The 10,566-nt window shown below is 50.9% G+C and overlaps 1 pseudogene; it reads right to left on the reverse strand.

The window, feature by feature from the left end:
- Positions 1 to 909: 909 nt before the first annotated feature.
- LOC112608581 lies at positions 910 to 3,071 on the reverse strand (annotated as a pseudogene).
- Positions 3,072 to 10,566: the final 7,495 nt, after the last annotated feature.

Consider the following 10,566-nt stretch of genomic DNA (forward strand, 5'->3'; position numbering starts at 1 on the left):
CATGCAATCTCGGCTCACCACAACCACCACCTCCCAGGTTGAAGCAATTCTCCTGCCTCAGCCTCCCAAGTGGCTGGCATTACAGGCATGCGCCACCACGCCTGGCTAATTTTGTATTTTTAGTAGAGATGGGGTTTCCCCATGTTGGTCAGGCTGGTCTCGAACTCCTGACCTCAGGTGATCCGCCCACCTCGGCCTCCTGAGGTGCTGGGATTACAGGCGTGAGCCACCAAGCCCGGCCTAAAAAGGTCCAAATTTTATATCACCTGCAGTTGTGAATAAAGATTCTCACTATTAGTAGCCATCAATAATTTCTTAAGAGACTACCATTACAAAGCCTATTTCTCCTGATAACAAGTTATCAGAAATTGTGTGTAGCTGTTTCAAACATGAAACCTGACATAAAAAGTTATTTTCATAGAAGCGAGCTCACATTTCACATGTATTTATTTAGCTACAGTGTCTCATTCTGTCACCCAGGCTGGAGTGCAGTGGTGTGATCATAGCCCACAGCAGCCTTGAACTCCTGGGTTAAAATGATCCTCCCACCTCAGCCTCTCAAGTAGCTGGGACTATAGGTGCACACCACCACACTCGGCTATTTTTAACTTATTTATTCATTTATTTATTTTGAGACGGAGTCTTGCTCTGTCACATAGGCTGGAGTGCACTGGTGCAATTTCGGCTCACTGCAACCTCTGCGTCCCAGGTTCAAGCGATTCTCCTGCCTCAGCCTCCCAAGTAGCCGGGATTACACGTATGCACCACCATGTCTAGTTAATTTTTGTATTTTTAGTAGAGATGGGGTTTCACTATGTTAGCCAGGCTGGTCTCGAACTCCCGATCTCAAGTGATCCACCTGCCTCGGCCTCACAAAGTGCTGGCATTACAAGAGTGAGCCAGGGTGCCTCACTCCTGTGCGTCCTTCTTGATAAGGAAAGGGAGGTTCCTGGCTGTTATCAGGAGAATGTCAGTCGCTTGCTCTGTGGAGAGGAAAGGAAGAATACAGGCAACCGTTCTCTTCCCTTTTCGGATACACATGATCTGCACAAAGTGGTCATCACTAGGCCTCTCTTGTCCAGGCAATTTCCTCCTTAACTTGTCATACATGCTACACATTTTGTGCTTTCCCTCATCCATTCTAGCTTCAGGCAATAATGACTTTCATAGTCCTTCGCATCAAGGAGTAATCTGTAGGTTTTCTCAATTATGACAGGGTTTTGTTTGTTTGTGTGAGATGGAGTCTCCCTCTGTCGCCAGGCTGGAGTGCAATGGCATGATCTTGGCTCACTGCAACCTCCACCTCCCAGGTTCAAGAGATTCTCCTGCCTCAGCCTCCCGAGTAGCTGGGACTACAGGCGCCCGCCACCACGCCCGGCTAATTTTTGTATTTTTAGTAGAGACGGGGTTTCACCGTGTTAGCCAGGATGGTCTCGATCTCTTGACCTCATGATCTGCCCGCCTCAGCCTCCCAAAGTGCAGGGATTACAGGTTTGAGCCACTGCGCTCGGCCATGACAAGGGTTTTCTCCTCTTGTCTCGAACTTTTCTTCTGTCTCATTATCCTCACTCCAAGATGTCACAAGAGCATCAGTCACTTTTTGCTGATTATTTACACTAGAAACAGTCAGCTTTCCGAAAGTGCCCGCAAATTGCACTGGATTATAGGCGTGCTCAAGTTTGGCCAACTGAGGGGTGATAAGCTTGGTGCACTCCTTTTTAGGGCCATCACCTTATTTTTCTTCAGCAGCTGACAGTTTTTCCAAGTAATTCTGGTAATAAAAATCTTCCAGGTAGGGATCAGTGGTTTGCAATTGCATCATCTGGATTTTAGGGACCCAATCCTTTTCCCGCTGCAACATGAGATTGGCATATGGATCCTTTCAGAGATTATCTTGATGAGTGTTCCATTGACTTCCTCTATCTCCTGCACCATTGAGATTCCGATGCTGATTTCTATTCTGTTGCTGTCTCTGATGCAAGAGTCAACAATGCTGTGGATGAAAGTGAGTTGTGTCCAGTATAAACATTGGGGCCTGAGATCTTAGGTTTTGCAGGTGAAGTCCTGGGCCAGGAAGGTGCTGCCGTGGAGGTGGTGCAGCAGGAATGGAGCACTAAAGAAGGCACGGAAGCCTGGTGCTGGGGGAAGCATCTGCCCACTGGCCCTTGTAGTAACTTGGGATTCATGGCAGCAAACAGACTACCAACAAATCCAGGGACCCATGCGAACTGGCTGGGAGACATACATCCAGGCTGTAGCGGGACACAGCAGAGCTGACTTGGAGATGTCCTGTCACCATAGGGAGCAGGATAATGCGGTGGCATTGGGGGCTGAACATGTACAGGCTTGGGACACAGAAAGTGTTGGGCGAGACTGGGTACAGTCATCTGCTTAGGTGGGGCGCCTATGGGGACAGCTCTAACAGAAGGAGTGCCAATGATAGATGAAGTTGACCGCCTCGGTAATGCATGTTCAGAAAGGTCCTGATCATCTTCTGGACCCTGGGGGCCTCTGAGGCAAGGCACACTCTAATACAGACACTGTAGGCACTTCCTGAGTGAGCAGTAGTCTTTGGATTCCCCTCAGAACTTCAGATTCATCCCAGATCCTGGAATTCAGACTTCCTGGTTGGGGTTATAAAACTGGCCTGGTTTGCACTGTCCTCATGATTGCCGGATCTTCTAGTTCATTTTCAGTCACCATCTTACTGAGCCTTTCTACTAGATTCTCCTCATGGTCACCCAACAAATCCATTTCATGCCGCTCTCCATTGCCTTTTTGTTCAATAACTGCCACTGGTTGCTTTTCTTCCAGTTCAGCCAGGCACTCATGTGCTTCCTGTCAATGATCATCAATTGCACCTGACCCGAACGTATTATCACTGAATTGATCAATTTCCTCATCTTCTTTTCCCAGGCCCTGAAATGCATCTTCAACTTCATCCACAGGACAATCCTCCAAAGACTCTTGGGGAGGGAGGGAGTGGGGAGAAAAGTAGGAAAGAGAGGGAAGAAGCACTGACTCCCCGGGCTCGGGTCCTCCACCAACTCAGGACCTCTGGCCGCTGCCATACCCTCAGTTGCAATTATATTTAAAGACTTGGGCCAGCTGGGCGCGGTGGCTCACGCCTGTAATCCCAGCACTTTGGGACTCCGAGGCGGGAGGATCACCTGAGGTCAGGAGTTCGAGACCAGCCTGGCCAACACAGTGAAACCATTTCTCTACTAAAAATACAAAAATTAGCTGAGCGTGGTGGCACATGCCTGTAATCCCAGCTACTCCAGAGGCTGAGCCAGGAAAATTGCTTGAACCCAGGAGGCAGAAGTTGCAGTGAGCCGAAATCGCGCCACTGCACTCCAGCCTGGGTGACAAAGCAAGATTCTGTCTCAAAAAAAAAAAAAAAAAAAAAAAGACGGGCCAGGCATAGTGGCTCATGCCTGTAATCCCAGCACTGTGGGAGGCCAAGGTGGGTGTATCACTTGAGGTCAGAAGTTTGAAACCAGCCTGGTCAACATGGTGAAACTCCATCTCTACTAAAAATACCAAAAAAAAAAAAAAAAAAACTTAGTCAGGAGTGGTGGCACATGCCTGTATTCCCAGCCACTTGGGAGGCTGAGGTGGGAGGATTGCTTGAACCGGGAGGCAGAGGTTGCAGTGAGCTGAAACTGCACCACTGCACCCCAGCCTGGGCAACTGAGCAAGCTTCCATCTCAAAAAAAAAAAAAAGCTGGCCGGGCGCGGTGGCTCAAGCCTGTAATCCCAGCACTTTGGGAGGCCGAGACGGGCGGATCACGAGGTCAGGAGATCGAGACCATCCTGGCTGACACGGTGAAACCCCGTCTCTACTAAAAAATACAAAAACTTAGCCGGGCGAGGTGGCGGGCGCCTGTAGTCCCAGCTACTCGGGAGGCTGAGGCAGGAGAATGGCGTAAACCCAGGAGGCGGAGCTTGCAGTGAGCTGAGATCCGGCCAGTGCACTCCAGCCTGGGCGACAGAGCGAGACTCTGTCTCAAAAAAAAAAAAAAAAAAAAAAAAAAGCTGTCACAGATGCCAGTAGGAGAACAGGTTAGTTGCAAATGGATGGGAGGTATTAAAATTTGTGAAGATGGAGCTGGGGAACTACCCCCAGGAGAGATGCACACCAGCCTCCTCCTTCCTGGGCCAGCTGCACCTTGGGCACATGGGACCAGAACTCCTCCAGCAGGAGGTCCATGGGTCCCCTGTCCAAGACAAGCAGTGGCGCCCTCTGCAGCTGACTGCTTAAGTGGATGTCCAGGGTGTGGACCCCCACCTTGGCCCAGCCAGCTCATCAGAACAACATGTTCACTTTCCACAGGAACCATGGACATAAAATAGAATCCTGCCCCACACAGGACACCATAGGGCCTGCCTAGCTGCCCCAAAGAGGGTGGTGATCAACATTTATTGGCTCACTTGCCAATAAATCACACTGAGTGTCCATGACACACTGCTGCAGAGGAGGCTGAGCCCAGCCTGGTTCTGAGGATGAGTCTGCTTGGCCTGTTGATAATCTCACCTCCTTGTCAATGATTGTCAACACTTGGTTCAGAAATGGACACGTGACTCTATTTGGGCCGATGTGGAGAGGCTGGCTGGGGTTCTTTCTTCAAAAGTATCTAGAAGTGACTCATTTTTTTTTTTTTTTTTTTTTTTTTTTGAGATGGAGTCTCGCTCTGTCGCCCAGGCTGGAGTGCAGTGGTGCAATCTCGGCTCACTTCAAGCTCCGCCTGCTGAGTTCATGCCATTCTCCCCCTCAACCTCCCAAGTAGCTGGGACTACAGGCACCCGCTACCACGCCCAGCTAAATTTTGCTTTTGTATTTTTAGTAGAGACGGGGTTTCACCGTGTTAGCCAGGATGGTCTCCATCTCCAGACCTTGTGATCCGTCCACCTCGGCCTCCTGAAGTTCTGGGGTTACAGGTGTGAGCCACCACACCTAGCCTAGAAGTGACTCTTTTTTTTTTTTTTTTTTTTTTTTTGAGACGGAGTCTCGCTCTGTCGCCCAGGCTGGAGTGCAGTGGCCAGATCTCAGCTCGCTGCAAGCTCCGCCTCCTGGGTTTATGCCATTCTCCTGCCTCAGCCTCCCAAGTAGCTGGGACTACAGGGGCCTGCCACCTCGCCCGGCTAGTTTTTTGTATTTTTTAGTAGAGACGGGGTTTCACCGTGTTAGCCAGGATGGTCTCGATCTTCTGACCTCATGATCCGCCCATCTCAGCCTCCCAAAGTGCTGGGATTACAGGCTTGAGCCACCGCGCCCAGCCGAAGTGACTCTTTTTTTTGAGATGGAGTCTCACTCTGTCACCCAAACTGGAGTGCAGTGGCGCAATCTTGGTTCACTGCAACCTCTGCCTCTTGGGTTCAAGCGATTCTCCTGCCTCAGCCTCCTGAGTAGCTGAGATTACAGGTGCCCACCACCATGCCCAGCTAATTTCAGTATTTTTAGTAGAGATGGGGTTTCCCTATGTTGGCCAGGCTGGTCTCAAACTCCTGACCTCCAGTGATCCATCCACCTCAGTCTCCCAAAGTGCTGGGATTACAGCTTTGCACTCTGTGTTATGTCAGCCTGTACATGGTCTTCTTAAGCCAGTTTGAGTTGGTTCCTTACAGCAAAAAGAATCCTTACTCATGGCTCTGGGACAATCAGAAGACCAGATAATCAAATACCATTCACTGTGCCTTACCTGCATTCTACAAAGTAATATTGTCCTCACTTGAAGATGGAGAAATGAAGGTTCAGAGAGGCTAAGTAACATGCCCAAGGTCACACATTCCCCATGCCATGTCAGGACTACAGCCCACGTGGGACCCACTCCAGATTCCATGTTCTTTATCCTGGCAACATGCCAGCAAAGGAGGACGCAAAAGAACGTTAAAAGCAGACAAAGGAGCTCAGGAAACTCCACAGTTTGGGGCACTCAGCAAACGGGCCAATAGCCCCTGACTTCAGCAGACAGGGAGCCAGAAGCACTTACAATTGGAGTTTACAAGAGAAGGTACTACTTGCTACTTAAAAAGTCAGGGAACAGATTTCTATAAAAGCCATCGCCTTGGCAAGGCGTGGTGGCTCACATCAGTAATCCCAGCACTTTGGGAGGTCAAGGTGGGGGGAATTGCTTGAGCTCAGGAGTTCAAGACCAGCCTGGCCAACCTGGTGAAACCCAGTCTCCAATAAAAGTTCAAAAATTAGGGGGACGTGGTGTCTCACACCTGTAATCTCAACTACTTGGGAGACTAAGGCAGGAGTATCACTTGAACCCAAGAGGTGGAGGTTGCAGTAAGCTGAGATCCTGCTACTGCACTACAGCCTGGGCGACAGAGGGAGACTTGTCTCAAAACAAAACAAAACACCAGCCTGGGTGTGGTGGCTCACACCTGTAATCCCAGAACTTTAGGAGGCTGAGGCAGGAGGATTGTTTGAGCTCAGGATTCAAGACCAGCCTGGGTAATATACCGAGATCTCACCTCTACAAAAAATTAAAAAATTAGCCAGGGTGGTGGCAAGGGCCTGTAGATCCAGCTACTTGGGAGGCTGAGGCAGGAGGATCAGTTGAGCCCAGCAGGTCAAGGCTGCAATGAGCTGTGGTACAGAGTACAGAGCAGCATTGTACTCTGGCGAGTACATCACTGCCTGGGTGACAGAGTAAGACAGAGTGATACTCTGTCTCAAGTATAAATTTAAAAAAATAAAAAAGGCCAGGTGCAGTGGCTCATGCTTGTAATCACAGCACTTTAGGAGGCTGAGGCAGGAAGATCACTTGAGCTCAGGAGTTTGAGACCAGCCTGGGCAACATAGTGAGAACTGTGTCTCTACCAAAAAAAAAAAGAGGGAGAGAGAGTAAAAAACGTCAGGCCTCACCCATAGCCTACTAAATCAGAACCTTCAGAGAACTGGGAGGGGGCAGGAATGTGTCTTTTAACAGGTTCCCTGGGTAACTGGTGGAGGAGTATACAGCTTGAAGGATTCCAAGCTTCTATCTCCAGCCCAGACTAGGGCCCTGAATTCCAGACTTGTGTATCCAACTACTTACCTGACATATCCTTTTGGATCTCAATTTTTATTTTTTCTTTTTGAGATAGTCTTAGTCAGTCACTCGGGCTGGAGTACAATTGCACGATCACAGCTCACTGCAACCTCCGCCTCTGGGTTCAAGCGATTCTCCTACCTCAGCCTACTGAGTAGCTGAGACCACAGGTGCCCACCACCACTCTCACCTAATTTTTTTTTTTTTTTTTTGAGACGGAGTCTTGCTGTGCCGCCCAGGCTGGAGTGCAGTGGCCGGATCTCAGCTCACTGCAAGCTCCGCCTCCCGGGTTCACACCATTCTCCTGCCTCAGCCTCCCGAGTAGCTGGGAGTACAGGCGCCCGCCACCTCGCCCGGCTAGTTTTCTGTATTTTCTAGTAGAGGCGGGGTTTCACCGTGTCGGCCAGGATGGTCTCGATCTCCTGACCTCGTGATCCGCCCGTCTCGGCCTCCCAAAGTGCTGGGATTACAGGCTTGAGCCACCGCGCCCGGCCTTTTTTTTTTTTAAACTAAGTTTCACTCTTGTTGCCCAGGCGGGAATGCAGTGATGCGATCTAGGCTCCCTGTAGCCTCTGCCTCCCAGGTTCAGGCAATTCTCCTGCCTCAGCCTCCTGAGTAGCTGGGATTACAGGCATCCACCACCATGCCTGACTAATTTTTGTATTTTTAGTAGAGATGGGGTTTCACCATGTTGGCCAGGCTGGTCTCGAAATCCTGACCTCAGGTGATCCACCCACCTCGGCCTCCCAGTGTGCTAGGATTATACACGTGAGCCACCGCACCCAGCCATGCTTGAATTATTACAATGGGTTCCTAACTGGTCTCCCTGTTTCTTCCATGGACCTCCCCACAGTTTATTCTCAGCACAGTAGCCGGTGTGGTCTTATAACACTATGTGAGATCATGCCACATCTCTGCCAGGGTGATCATGTAAAAATGTAAGTTAGATGGTTACTTCTTCGCCTCCATCTCTCCGGGGGCTCCATCTCAGAGTAAAAGCCAAAATGGCCTTCATGACCATCCCTGCTCTGGCCCCAACCTTGGCTCTATCAACTCTAGACACTGGCTCCTCCTCTCTCTGTATTGTCAGTCCTGCTCCTCCCTCAGGACCTTTGCATATGCTGTTCCTTCTGCTTGGAAGCTCTTCCTTTTGCTATCCCCAAGGCTCAGCCCCTCCCCTCCTGCAACTCTTTTTTTTTTTTTTTTTTTTTTTAGATGGAGTCTCACTCTATCACCTATCACCCAGGCTGGAGTGCAGTGGTGTGATCTTGGCTCACTGCAACCTCTGCCTCCCAGGTTCAAGCAATTCTCTGCCTCAGCCTCCCAAGTAGCTGGGATTACAGGCGCCCACCACCATCCCTGGCTAATTTTTGTATTTTTAGTAGAGACAGTGTTTAACCCTCTTGGTCAGGCTGGTCCTAAACTCCTGACCTTGTGATCCACCTGCCTCGGCCTCCCAAAGTGGTGGGATTACAAGTGTGAGCCACCCCGCCCAGTGAAGTCTTCTGTTTTTGAGATGGAGTCTCACTGTCGCCCAGGCTGGAGTGCAGTGGCGCAAGCTCAGCTCACTGCAACCTCTACCTCCCGGGTTCAAGCAATTCTCCTGCTTCAGTCTCCCGAGTAGCTGGCATTACAGGCACCCGCTACCATATCTGGCTAATTTTTGTATTTTTAATAGAGACAGGATTTCCCTGTGTTGGCCAGGCTGGTCTCAAACTCCTGACCTCCAGTGATCCATCTGCTTAGGCCTTCCAAAGCGCTAGGATTACAGGCGTGAGCGACTATGCCTGGCCCACTCCTGCGTCTTTGTTCAGTTGTTAACTTCTTAGATCTTACTTTGTATCTCCCCCCTCCTCATTTTTCTCTATAGCAATTCACACCCTCTAATCTTTCCTTGTTTTTGTCTGTATCCCTCATTAGGATGTCAGTTTTGGTTGGGTGTGGTGACAGAATGAGACTCTGTCACAAAAAAAGAAAAAGAAGAATGCCAGCTTAATGAGGTCAGGAGTTTTTGTCAGTTTCATTCACTGCTGAATCCCCAGAGCCTGATCGTGGCCCATGGGAGGTGCTTAATAAAGGTTAACAAATGAATGAAGGGGACACCTGGAGCCTGGAGAGAAGTGAGTTGCTCAAGGTCATAGCCATCAAGAACGAATGGCTTTCATCTTAGAACGAATAAAGCACTGAGTCCACAGCTCCGGCCCAAGGTCCTTCTCACAGCCGTGCCAGGTACTGGACCTCACGCCCAGGACAGAGCCAAGGGGTACCCCAACCTCAGGGAGTGCCTCTTGGACTCTGCCAAGACCAGGGTGCTCACACGACCAAGTCCGGGGGCCGCCATGAAAGAGGAGCAGGAATGGGGAGCCTGGAGATATCGGTGCCACAGTCCTGCATGGGTGGAGGCCAAGGCAGCCGTGGCCAAGGCCAGGAGCCATCTCCCCTCCCACCCCTCCAGCTGCCTGAGTGCAGGCATGACAGACAGTGGCTGGGCCCAGAAGCCCGACCCTCTGGGGGTGGGGGAGAGGCTTGCAGTTCCCATCAGCTGCTGCGGGTCGCCCCAGCACCAAGGGGAGCTTCACGATGGCCCACGCTCCCTTCCTGGTGTTGACCCCAACCCAGCAGGGAGCAGCCTGTCCAAGTACAGGCTCTGCCTCCTTGCGCCCTCTGGTGGCCACACTGGTTAGCGCCAGAGGGGAACCCAGGATCTCCCCCAGCCCCTCCCAGGGGGTTCCTCTTCCCCTAAGTCAAGGTTTCAGCTGCACAAGAGATGATCCAAAGAGCTGGGGGATATCAGCAGCCCTTGGACTGGCTGGGCCCACCCTGACCAGCAAGGTGAGGCTGGTAATGACTTCGGGGATGACTACATCCGCCCCACTGGGTGAGCACTCACTGTGGGCCAGACTCAGGCCAGGCCACTCTATACCCAACCAGCCACAATGACCAAAGAGTAGACTAAGGCCCAGGGAAGGGATGACACCCACCCAAGATCACCCAGCACAGAGGCGATGCTGGATCGGCCTGACTCCTCGCCTGTCCTCCCGTCTCTCTCCCTCTAATTGCTCAACCATAGATCAGGAAGCCTCCTCCCATGCCAGCTGAGATACAGAGGCTCAGCCATGAGTTAAAAAATATGAAGTAAAAATATAGAAATTAGCTGGGCGAGGGGGCGCATGCCTGTAATCCCAGCTACTAGGAAGGCTGAGGCAGGAGAATCACTTGAACCCAAGAGGCGGAGGCTGCAGTGAGCTGAGATCGCGCCACTGCACTCCAGCCTGGGTGACAGAGTGAGACTCCATCTTAAAAACAAACAAATATATATACACATATATAAAGTGGCAGGGTGCAGTGGCTCACGGCCTCTCATCCCAGCACGGTGGGAGGCCAAGGTGGGTAGATTGAGCCCAGGAGTTTGAGACCAGCCTGGGCAACATGCAAAACCCAGGCTCTACAAAAAAATACAAAATAAAATTTAGCCAGGCATGGTGGCACCTGCCTGTGGTCCAGCTATGTGGGAGACTGAAGC

Source organism: Theropithecus gelada, chromosome 15, assembly GCF_003255815.1.
Source record: "Theropithecus gelada isolate Dixy chromosome 15, Tgel_1.0, whole genome shotgun sequence".
NCBI classification, from domain to species: domain Eukaryota; kingdom Metazoa; phylum Chordata; class Mammalia; order Primates; family Cercopithecidae; genus Theropithecus; species Theropithecus gelada.